The following is a 13,153-nucleotide window of genomic DNA, read 5'->3' as shown; positions in this document are numbered from 1 at the left end:
GTCTTGTGCTTTCAGAATTGTTTACATTGCATGGAACTGCTCACCCCTATAGAAGGAACAGTAACAGAGTTTACAGGTATGGCAGTGAGAGCTGTCTGAGTTATGATGGGCAAAGCTACCATGGCAGCGCCACTCGCGGAGCCCGGAGCTTACCATCAGGTACACAAGCGCGAATTGTAATATTGGGATCAGGCTTTTAGAAGCTCCCACCACATAACAAGGAAGACCTGTGAAATTGAACCACACAGAGGAGATGTAGAAAAACATTTGAGACATCTAATCCCCTAGAAGCAAACAATCACACACATACAGGTCCTTCAGAGCAGCCCGGCCCAGGGGGCGGGGGTGTAACCTTGGTATATAAAAGTTGACGCAAGGCAGGCAGTGGGTGGGTATTTGGAGAAAGAGCAGGAAAGTGCTTGGGGTGACTGGAAGAATGTATAGAAAAGCTGAGACAGCAGGCTGGAAAGGTGAAAGGGGGGAAGGAAAAGGCTGGAAGAGGAGTGCAGAGGAGGAAAGGAGGATCATCTCGGATACAGTGGAGAGAAATAAAGGTGGCCCATAGCTAGTGGGGCAGAGGAGGTGCAGATTACTCAAGAAGAAGAGACGTCAAAGACGGGGTTGGGTGAAGTATTGTGGAGTGGTAGAGGAACTTCAGAGGCAGGGCATAGGGGGAGAAGGTTTGACAACAGGGCAAGTCGAGGCACTGGAATTCAGCAGGAAAGAAAGTGTTGAGTCCTGTGCTAAAGAGATGTGAACATGGGACAGGGGGAGAAACAAGCATGTGGTGAGGCAACAAGCAGGTGCAGGAGGAGATTGTGAGGAAGCAAACACAGACTGGAGCAGATTCTTTCAGAAGCAAGCTGATTGCAGAGTTTCATTTAGGAGAAAGAGAGCGTGCTGCTTGACATTATTGCCAAGAACCTAAGATAGAGACCAGCAGCTAATAGGAATTCAAAGTTGGCCCTTGTCTACTGAGAGCTCTAGGCCCTCTCGGCAAAGAGCTAAGAGAGTGTTGTGATGAATCTGATGTCATCACTTCTCCTTCGGGGGAAACCTCTCCCCATGAGGCATGCGGATGGCAGCCGCTACCTGATCCAGACCCTGGGGACGGCCATATGAGGGAGATCACGTGTGGAGGGGACCCTCAGAGTGTGATACATAATCGGGTGAAACATATTATCCCCCTTTCCCTTTTAGGGATACCCCTTCCATTTCACATGCCTTAATGGCATATTGTGCCGATTCCCTTCAACCATCCATAAGACCTAACAACTCCCAATACTCTACACATAAAAGATAAAGAACTGCAAACAACTCACATACATCCAGAAATACTGGCACGAGGAGGCTGAATGGAGTAATGCAGATCACCAGGAATGAGAAGCACCAGATACTCTCTAGTGGTTGTGAGCGTATGATAGGTGCCAGGACATTTAAAAGTTTTAGCCAGCATTATGAGAGAGAACGCTACCTGGAACGCCGAACTCTCTCGATGTGGACCGAGGGACTGTGAGGACATCAAAATGACTGTGGAGCCGGCAGGCTCAGAGGGAAGGCAGGAGACCGGAGATTGCAGAGGGTGGTTTACTGTGCGGCAAATGCAAGAGGGAAGGAAGAAGAAACCTCCACACGGCCACGGGAACCTGGAACCGGCCCCGCCACCACCCAAACACAGTGTGAGAGCCCAGAGGAAAGCTGGAACCGTGAAAGACGTGGAAGTTGTTCAGTGAAGCCAGGGAGGCCGTGAGCTGGAGGTGGGACATCAAAGTGCTGTCTACCGCGAGGGAACCAAAGGATGCCACAAGAAACTGGTGAGTCCTAGAGAGAGGGAATGGGACACTGGGGCACTTTGGCAACACTGCCAAAAATGTCAAAAGTGTATGAAGCGAATGAGAAGAAATATGAAATCCAATATTACCCAACAAGGGTTTACAGATGAATGTGTGAGAAAAGCAAGTTTTCAATTGTATAAAGTAAAGTTTGCAATTGTATAAAGTAAATCAGATGAAAAACCCTGGCAGGAGTGTAAACCAGCTGAAAGCAAGTTTGCAATAATATAAAGTAAATCAGACGAAAAACCCTGGCAGGAAAGTAAAGCAGGCAAGAGCAAGTCTGCAAAGTGTGTAGAGTATCACATGAACAGTACTGGCAAGAAAGTATACCAGGCAAAGTCAAGTTTGCAGGTTTATAAAGTAAATCATGTGAAAAGACCTGGCAGGAGAGTACACCAGGCTTTGGTTTTGCACACTCGCAAACTTGACCTATCACATAAAGACGCCCTGGTAGGGCAATGCATCGGGCAAAGTCAAGTCTGAAAGCCAAGTTAAACAAAGTGGAAAAGAACCTGGCAGGGGAGTACACCAGGTATCATACGAGGTTGGAACTTACATCCAAGTTGATTTTTGAATGCAAGTATGTTGTTGAACAAAGAGCCTGTTACACCTATGGCTCAGGCTTCACCGCTATGTATGCGCTTCACTCAGCTAAGGGCACTATTCTCCACTGCCTCCCCGTTCTGGCAACGCTGGAAGTTGCTAGGGAAGCGAAGATCGTGGCTTCCTGGTCACATGACCCACCATCTGATCACAGCGCGTTCCGCCAGGCAGACGCAACTATTCTGGGCCCGCCTCTTTTCCAATAAAGATCGCTGAATCCATGGCAGCAGCGCTTCTGATTAGCATTAACCGATCCTCCTTCCTGCTTACAGTTGGATTGTTTCTTGACCTCGGATATCCACCTCACTATTCTACTGTGTGATCCTTTGGCTATTCCTTGATTTGTATGTTGCCGACTCGGACTGTTATTGGACTCCGCTTGCCTGTGTTCGCGGGCTTTGTGTATTTCATAACACGCAACATTTCCCTGCTCTTTCCTGCACATCCGTGTACTCCGTTACACTGTGTGTACTTCCCCCGAATTGGATCCTGCAACCCGACTGCAGAAACAGTGCGACTCGCCGGTCACCAGCTCTTTCCCTGTTTCAGAATTAACAGAGAGACTGTCGGCTCCAGCACGCTACATCTCCCAGACGGGTAAGACTGTCCCACATTGTTGTTCTACCATCTCAGCACCCATGTCCTTTGTGTGGAATCATTTCTCTGCTGCTGAATCATACTACTTACTGCTACAGTGACTTTATGAACCCTGGATTAAACCTGTGTGCATTGGTTTCGAACGCTCTGCTGCATAAGTGCACCACCCCGACACTAGACGCGTCTCGTGCCATTCGGGTCAGATAGCCTATACTAACTTCCTTTTTTTTTTGTTTTCTCCTGTCATTGTGTCTTCTTTAAACTTGGATTTCTCCCAATCAAATGGTAAGACCGAATCTTGTACCTCTGACTCTTCACAGTAGTATATAACTTGGCCCTAGGTAACTTCCTGTTCTGTCTCTCTCAGGTTCCATACCCAGAATTCATCCGTTCTCCAGGTAGTTATCCCTATAGTAGAATTGTATTTGTTCAGGTTATATCAGTGCTAATTGTCGTTATTATTTCCTTGCAGCTTGGTGTAGCGGTGTGGGTGTACCCGCTCTTTTGGGTGATCTACCATCCGAGCTGTTCATTATAAACAGCCGGAGGGCCTATCGCCAAAAAGAGTTCCCTCGGGTTGAGGTGGTCCGGTCTGGTTAATCCCTTTGTGGGTTGTCCCAGCAGTGGCTGAAGTAATACGTCTTGGGCAGCTGACTCACTACGTTTTTGAGCAACGCCCCAGCCTGCCTACCTGGCGGTGAGTAACAGAGCCCCAACGAAGATGAATGCCCTTAGGTATTTTAAATGTCTTGAAGAGACACCTGTTGAAGGGAGTTATGCCCTGGAACTGTGACCTTTATCCATTTGGAACATTTGTGTTGGATTTATATATTTCCTTTGAACTGGAACGTTTGGGCACTTGCAAGGCCAAAGACATTACCCATCACATATTAGAATTGTTTTGTAGAATGTGAAGGAAAGGATAGGATTTCGGACATAGGACATTCTGCTTTGGACATCTTGACACTGGACAGACCTTTAGTTTTGGTTGGGGTAGGGAAACACCTCCTAGGGTAGGGCTAGTGAGGCCCCTCCAACCCCCTTTTGTTTTGAATAAATATTTATAGCCAAAACTATGAGCTCACTCTGACCTGTAAGGAAAGGCTTGGTATCATCAATGAAGTCCGATTCAAATGAGACACAGTTCAAGGGTGTTTATTGAATTTCAAAGGGGTGGTTAAACACCTATCTAAACTTAAATCTAAGGATGGGAGCAAGCTACAAACATCAAATAATAATAACTCTTTCCTAGTTGAGTCTGTCAAAATACAAGGGCCTATATTAATAAAACGTATTGCCAATCCTTACTTCAAAATACAAAATGCTGTGGGGCAATAGTGTATACATAAAAAAAGAAAGTTGTTTAATAAATAATATGTCAGGACAATTGAGCAGTTGGCTTCCCTTCCCCATGCTTTCAGCATGGCTCTGGCTTCTTTGGCACAAGGTCACAGTTCAATGGTTCAGCTGGTCTAACACCACTCTGGCAAAGTCTTCAAGAAACAAAACGGATTCTCAAAAAGAAACATGTGTTGTCAAAACACAAGCTTCCTCCGCCTTAAAATAAAGTTCACTTTGCTTGTCAAACACATACCTACTCTGTTTCAAGGTGGAGGAAGACTGTATTCGGACAAAGTTCACTTTACTTGTCAAAACACACAAACTTCTCTTGCTTGTCACTTTGGGCTTTCCCTTCTCCAAGCTTTTATCCTTGAAGGCTTTCAAAGCGGCACAGGGTTTTACTTAAAACCATACCTGACCACTTCGACTTTCATGGTACTACCTTCTTTCCCATTGGCTGCTTGTACTTGTAGTTCCTTTTGTTACTTGTAAAGTTCCATATTTTACAATTCTCACTGGCTTCCCTCGTCAGGATCTAACCAGTCTCCTAACTTGGCCCTTGTACTTCAAACTCACAGTTCCAATTTTTACATGTCTCCTCAATTCAGCTGTTCGTAGGGAGTAGAGCAGAAATTTCCTCAAGGCCTCAATGAAGGACAAAGCAGGTTTCTCATCGGTGGGTGTAAAACAGGGTCATTCTCCTTGACTTTCCTGGAGTCTCTTTCTCTCCTACAACCTCTGGACCCCTCGATTTCCTCAGCTTACACTGCCACTGCTCCACCAGAGCCGCTCCTTTTTTCCCCAGTCTCTCTCTGTCCCACAGCTTCGCGCTTTTGGACTACAAGTCCCAGAATGCACATTCAAGGTTTTGTTCCCACTTTGCCAGTTACAGGCACTTTTGGGATTTACACAAAGTTTTTGACACAACAGGTTATCTTGTCTTAGCTTCCCTCGAGTCAAAGGGTCTCCATCTTTTACCCTCAGTGATGAGGTGGTAGCGGGTCCTCCATGGGGATTCACTTGAAGTCAGGGTCCCAGCACCTGCCCCTCAACTACCTGGGTTTCTGGAACTCACCCAAGGAGCAAGTACTGATTTAAACACTACCAGAAAAGTGTCGCTGGGGTTTTGGTTCCTTGGGGCACGGCTCCCCTGCAACACTGTAGCCTGACTTCTCCTTGTGCTCTTCACGGTTCCTTCAGCATCCCCAGCTCAGTGTGCCTGGGTGTCTGAACTTTTATACTCTTTGAAAGAGTTTATTGGAGTCAGTTGTGAGTAGTTTTCCCTCCTTGCCTGACTCTGCCTGACTTCATTATCGGGCCAACGTGGAGAAAGCCCATAGGAAAACATTGCCCATTGATTCCTATGGGCAATCCTCATGACTCCCCTCTGCCTCTTCTTCGTCCCAGTAGTTGGACTTATAGAATGGAAGTAGGAATTGTGGGACTTGTAGGTTTTCCTGGAGATCATGGAAAAAACATGTAGGTTTTTGTCCGGATGAAGGGGGTAAATGTATTGTGATGGGTGAATGGATTTTCTATTGGGTTTTAATTTCCCTGGTCGTTTTCTCCCTTTTCTTACATAAAGGTACTGGGGTATGATAGGACTCTGCTGACAATATCCCGTGACAACTGAGGGGATGTCAGGTAGGGGTGTATCGGAATGTGAGGAATACCATGTCTCGCCCAAGGGAGTGTCTCCCATAGTCCCCAAGAACCCCCTGCCCAGGTGATCCTCCCTTGCTCGTCCGCCCTACAGTTGCTATCCAAGAGCAATGGCCCTCACCTAGCCACCTGGACAAAGGATCCCCGGGAATAGCCTGGGAGACACACCTCAGGTTTCTCACAGTCTGCGTCTCATTCCTGGCTCCTCGCATTGTTTTGGACAGTTAACCATTGGAGCAAGAGGGCAGGGAGCACTTCCCCTGCTTCTTACTCAGCCGATGAGGGATTCACCAATGAACTACTGAGAACTACAGAAGGCTGAGGCCTGACGGACTGTTAGTAGCATGGGAAGTGTTGTGAGTTTCCCAAGAGACTCAAAACAGTTTTCTTTTGCTTATCAGGCGATGTCCTAAAATAATTGTGGTTTGGTTATCCCCTTCATCTTTTGGCCACAATTGTGTACAGCCACAAATAAACCAAAGCAACCTTCAATGCTATGCTTTTGTCTATACCACTCAGCTTTATGACAGACACAAAACGATCCATATTAATGGAACACCTAATTCTATTAAAGGGAACTCCTGGAAGAGCACTGAATCAGGGAATAATCTATCACATACAGGGACGAAGTGGGGTAACCTCTCCTGCCGGTGGGAAACTATAAAGAGAAGAGAGAAGACATATCCCTAACAGAACTGTAACGTATTACAGGAAGAGAATTCTTGGGGCAGGGAGCCAATTCCCCAAAAGTGTTGAACGACTAAAAGTTAAGTTAGGAGTCTAGGGAAGGAAGCTGATCCCTGGGGAAAAGAGCATTGGTAATGAGGAAATCTTTCTGTGGAATTTGAACTTTTTGTGTTGAACTTGAACATTTGAGCACTTGGAAAAGTCAAGAAATAACCCCTTTACACATTGAGAGTTTACTTAGAGTTTGAGGGCGAGAATAGGGTTACCAATACAGGATGGATCTTTTGTTTAGACATCTTGACACTGGACAGACTGAGTAGTTTTTGGTTTGAGGTAGGTAACTGTCAGGTTGCAACCGCCAGAACGTTTCCCTCGCTCACCTGGTAATAATGAACGAACGATCTCTCATACGGGCATGTGTTTGCACAAAGGACTATTTCGGAGGCATTGGGTGTTGCCGTGGTGATGCTGGCACTTGACACGGCTGCAGTCACGTGTCCTGTCTGCTTTCTGCTCACGTGACTCCCCCGCTGCTGCAACGCCGATATAGTCACGCCCCCTTCCTTCCTCCGGCGCTTCTGATTGTTTTTCTACGGACATCAACAGCAGCGCTTTATGTAATATTGAACTCCCGGTTTCTGACCCTTGCCTGTTTTTTGGACTTGGCTTGCCTTGCCCTTCTGTCTATGCCTTGTTGAACTGCTACGACCTGGACTGTGTTATTGGCTGTGCTTTTTGTCTCGTGAATTCACTTCTTCTTGTTGCTCGTGGATTGATGACCTGGACTGCTTACGGAATGCCTTGCTTTATGGACATTGTTTAATCTCCTCTACAAGGAACTGCACTGGAAATAACATCTCCTAGGCGTACTCGTGCCAGCGGGAATAGGGTGTTTTTCTGTGCTGGACTAGAGACTGCCTGCAGCACTTAGGAACTCGACTTCACTGGACTAGAGACTGCCTGCAGCACTTGTGAAACTTTAGGCGTCCTCGTTTCGGCGGTGTAGGTGGAGTTCTTGCTTCATTGTGGAATTTTGGAACTATTTGCTTTTCAAGATTACGTCTTGCTGTGCTGGTGCTACAAAAGAGGTTCTGCTTTTGGACACATAGATTTACTATCCGATTCCATTGCTGGCCATTTCTTACTTGCTATCCCAGGATCATCTTGGTTATAGTCAGGTGGGTTACCAATTATCATTTGTGCTACTTGTACCGTCCATCAATCAGTTGTTAACCCAGTGTTTTCTTTGCAGCTATTTGGGGTCCAGCGTGTCCAGCCATCGTCAAATACTCTTTCAACCAATTAAACGCTCAGCCTGTTCTTAAGTAAACCTGAGTATTGCATAGGTGGGAAGAACTCATTACTGCACTACGAGTTCAAGAGTACCCCGTGCCCTTCAGGCCCATGGTTCTGACAGGAACATGCTTCCTAGAATGGGGATAATGAGACATTTTCCAACTCCACTTATTTTAATAAAGGTTTATAACCAAAAATATGTTTCCTCTGTGTCCACGTCTCATTCCTGGCTTCTCACAGAGTGTAGTAGAGAAAACCAAGACTCTCCTGAGGGTTAAATCTCAGACGAAAGCTGAAGGCTAAAGCTCAGACACTGGCAGAGACCAGACCAAAGGAAGGAAAGAAAGCCAAAAGCATGCTATGGGATATAACTCATATTGGCGGACACCAGCCCAGAAAAGGAAAAAACAAAACCTCTCCTGAGGGCTTCACCTTAGACTCTCTGAGCAAACCTGGTGCAGAGAAAGACTAGAAGAGACCTCAGCCAAGGAGAGCAAACTGAGGCTTGTGTGTGAACATATCACAGCCTTACAATAACCATAAGCAAGAGGGAAGAATTACCTAAAGGTAGGGATGTGAAAGGTTTTCCATCGGCACTGTATGGTGTCTCAAGGCTCGAGGGTGAGAAAAATACCCTAAGGCAAGGTGGGTGAAGTACCTGATGGTAGACAAAGCAAGAGGTGAGTGGGGCATTATATCGCTCTGACTGTGTATGCAAGAGGCAAGTTTAGTGCTATATCCCTTAGACTGATTCTGGACAAAAAAACTGGTTGGACCCTTTATCCCTGAGACTTGATACTAGATTGGGGTACTAGATATTAGGTGCTAGATTATACAAGGCATCCTTTCTTTGTAGTGTAACCCCACTGACCCTATTGTAGCTTCCCCCACCCCCTTCTTGACACCTTTAATAAAAATGCATTGAACGTCAAGGATGACTCGTGTGTTCTGTTGATTGTTTATTACAATAAAAGTGTGTGTATGTGTGTTTCAATTTGACAGTGTACATAATACATTGAATGGATTTTGTTAATGTGCCTTTTCTGCGGTTGGGTTATCAAATACTGAGATAGTTTATTCTCACTAAATTTGAGTCAATTCCTAATGTGCTCAAAAAACTGATATCTGTTTTGCTACTGTTCCCATGTTTGAACATAGTAAACTGTGAGTGATTCTAGGCAGAATATGTATTCTTGTAGATTTAATTTACTCTATATCTACTTTTGCAGATATCCTCAGCCACATACCTGTTTTCCTGCTTCATCATTGAGTGCAAAGGAGTAGCTTATTATCAAATGGGTAATTAAATATCTGCCCAAATTATCTGACAGGGTTTCCCTGCATATTACTATGTGGGCATTTAGTGGGGGATGAAAGGGCCAAACACAGTTGCGTTCTCCCTCCTTGTCCCTTGATGTTCACCTCTTACAACCTTTTCTGCTTCCCACTTTTTCTTGCACTTTTAGCTCCTCATGCACTACCTACTCCTCAACACATTGTGTGCTGAATTCACATATACCAGCTTTCTTCGAATTGCTGAGCAAGCCTCTTAAACAACAGAGCCAACACACAGGGTCCCAAGTCTGGAGCCACCAGAACATGTGTCTCCTCCACACCTGTTATTTCTCTGCAGTTAAAGCAGCTCATTTTCAGTTGATCCCCTACATGGCAATTTTCTGAGTGCAATCAAAACAGGTCAGAGACCACAGATCCATGCTTACAGGGCCCGCTGATTTCATTGCAGCATTCTGTGTTTGATATCTTAAAGGGGCAGAAGCAGCAGGATGAGCAATGTGGTGGTCCCTTACCCTGGTCCCCAAAGCTGTAGGGAGACCAGAGATTTCTTTCATATCACCCCTGTGCCCAACATTAATTAGTGGGTGGAGGGGTCTATGGCCAGGTGGTGCGGCATAGCTTCCTAAGTCATCCACACACACCTTCTTGACAGACTGTGGACATTGTCACAAGCAGAATGTTTTTTCTAGGGTAAAACAAGCTCTATATCCCAGAATGGTGTCTTCTTAAGTTTAAGCAACAAGTCTCCGATTTTTTGTAAAGCTTGCTCTGGAGATTACTTTCTGTAGTGTGTCGTAATTTTGTAACTAATACAGATATAGCTCAATAACAGGATATTGTGGCCTTGTGGTTTAAACAACAATGTTTCTGGGCTTTGCAACCCTCAATCAGGGACCCTGTACTTGGAGACGTCCTTACTTCCCAATCACACATCTTCTTGAGGGCTTGAGTGTAACGCTCACCTGATTCCCGTAGAGGCGTCGGTCTTGACTGGGCGTATACCGTATCTTCAAAGGTGATGTGTAACACACGGCTGGCTCTTTGGGCTGGACCTCTGTGCACTGTATGTCTGACTGGAAGGGTAAGATGTCTGCAGATAGAAAATATGGGATTAAGGAACTGGGTTATTGAATGTCTCTCTCTTCTTCCCTTTCTCTTCTCCTGTAGAACCCCAAAGGTTAACGCTCTCACCTTAGGTAAGTGAACGCCGTGCTCTCCATCTGCCTCGGGGCAGGGTGCTGTAACCAGTTTCTTCACTGGATAAGGGGAGCAGACCTCTTGACTTCAGAGGACTGCTGTCCGTCGTTTACTGCACGAACGATAAGTTTCGAGTAATTCTAATGTCTTTAAAGTCTTTAGTAATGATGTTTCTTGTTTTGCAGGGTTCCGGCCATGGCAGATGACGGGCTGAAGTGAGTTGAAGATGGAGCCCGTGTGATGAATAGAAGCGCCTGGAAGCACGTAAGTAAGCGCTTGTTGCCTGCTTCACGATGCGCTCTAACTGTCTTTTTATTTTGCAGGTACAAGTTCGGAGCGGCTGCAGGGTGCCGGAATACCCACTGGGTTAGATGTGGAAAGGAGTAATGGCACGTGAGTATTAAAGTTCCCCAATGTCTTTAAACGCACCTTGTTTTGTCTTTCAGATGCGGGATGCAGCGCCGAAGGCCTCCGGAGCGTGCGAAGAGTTGGTAAGCTTTTGTCTTTCAGATGCCGGAATGCAGTGTGAAGACCTCCGGAGCGCACGAAGAGTAGGTAAGCCTTTGTCTTTCAGATGCCGGAATGCAGCGCGAGGCGTTGGTGACAGCCGATGGACCAGGTAAGTGAAGAGCTGTCACTGAAGACCGTAATGCTAACCTGTTCTTTCTTGTCTTTATAGGTGTTGCTGAGACTGGATTCAGGATGGTAAGCCTTTTTCCTTAGGCCCAGGATCAGATGCAGAAGACACGATGAGCGTTCTGCTGCAGAGGATGCAGAATAACGCAAAGCAAGATTCATCCATCGGGTGTGGTTTAAATAGCCTCCTGTAGTGCTTAGGTGTCTCCTTCCACAGCCACGCCTAGGTAAGAAAAGAGTTCCTGCTTTCCAGAAGAGTTCCAGTGTTCTGAATCTAGGGAGTGGCTCCTGCCCCACCCAACAGGAAAAGTAGTTCCAAACAGAAGAGGATCAGAGGCTCAACTGGCAGGCAAGTAAGCAGCATGGTCTGCTGCAGGTAAGTCCACCCAAGCATTATGAGCCCGGCGTTTCCAGCGCTGGGACTGGGCATATTTATGAGCCTGGTGCCACTGGCGCCAGGACTGGGTCCAAAAGGTCCCAATTGGGACTGGTTGGCACTCGGAACCTGGGTTATGGATCTGCTTCCAAGGGAGTTGGGAAAACCCTGACCTTTTGGAAGCAGAGATCATGACATTGAGTGTTCCTGCACTTCCTTCTTGCTTCAGTGTTCCATTGGTTCACGCCCTTGCCAGATCTCTTTGTCTGGGTTGCAGAGCCTCATGTTACCATGTCCATGGGCACAGAAGGTAGGCCTCAGTAATGCAGAGCTGAATCCCAGAATGTTCACCAGGAGGCTGGCCACATGTGTCTTTCTGCAGGCTAGGTCTGGTTGCATGTGCCTCCTTCCTATCTAGTGTCTTTGCTCTAGTCCCAAACACCCCTTCTCGTATACCACCTTGATGATTTGAAAGTCTTGTGTCTAGGGGTATTTTTTTTAGTCCTCCTCACCTCTCAAATTAACTTCTCCTTCAGCATCTCCTGTACCTCTTTAACTCACCGCAACATGCATATGCCACGTCCCCTCCTCGAATTCCACCAGTCAGAGTTGTAGGGTTTCTGCTCCTTCTCCTTACCTTTTTCTCCTTTCTCTCTCTCATGTCCCTCCACTACTCCTCCTGCCCCTCTCTGATTCCCTTCTCAACATTCATCTCCTCCTCTGGGCTCTCCGTCTCCTCCAGCTACATGATGTGTGGTTCCTGAATTCTTCCTTCAGGTGTTTCTCCCAACCACCTCCTTTCGGCCCTCCACCCCCCTGAAATTCAAGGAGTCAAAATTGACTGCTAAATCTTTGGGTCTAGCGGCATAGCCGGCCAAACCTGCCTTCAGCTTCTCCTCCAGAAGCAGAGGCTATAGATGTTAGATGCCCTATGGCAGGAAGGCGCAGCTAACGCAAGTCAGGCAATGGCAGAGGCACGTCTCGTGTCCCGGAAGGTGCAGCGGGGACTATGGAGGCCAACAAGCAGCAGCAGCGGCAGGGTCACCCGCGCCCTCTAAGCTGCTATGATTTTCCCCTTCCACGATGCACCGGTTGGTGGACGATTGGCAGGGCATTGGCCCCAGTGGCAGGAAATAACTTCTGGCGCCTGGGCCCTGCTGTTCATTCGGTGGGGTTATTGTCTGGCTTTTCTGAAGAGGCCTCCAGACAGACCTCCACCTCCCTCAACACAACCGGAACAGGAGCTCCAGGAAGAACTGAGATCCCTGTTGTCAAAGGGTGCCAGAAGAGGTACCGCCCGATCAGAGCGGGTTAGGTTGGTATTCCCGTTACTTACTGGTTCCCAAGAAGCGAGGAGGTCTCCGTCCCAGCCTTGAACATGTTCCTGAGGAAGGACAAATTCAGGATGGTGACGGCGAGAAAAATCCTCCACACTCTCGAACTCCAGGACTGGCTGGTGTCGATCGACCTACAGGACGCTTATTTCCATGTGCCGATACAACTAAAGTGCAGGAAGTTCCTAACATTCCTCATTGATGACAAGCACTATCAGTTCAAAATGCTTCCCTTTGGGTTGACCTCCGCCTCAAGGGTCTTCACCAAGCTCATAGCAGTAGTTGCGGCTCAC

Source organism: Ambystoma mexicanum, chromosome 2p (assembly GCF_040938575.1).
Source record: "Ambystoma mexicanum isolate Mex_15411 chromosome 2p, UKY_AmexF1_1, whole genome shotgun sequence".
In the NCBI taxonomy this organism is placed as follows: Eukaryota; Metazoa; Chordata; class Amphibia; order Caudata; family Ambystomatidae; genus Ambystoma; species Ambystoma mexicanum.
The sequence above is the reverse complement of the archived record's forward strand: the minus strand, read 5'-3'. Positions refer to the sequence as shown.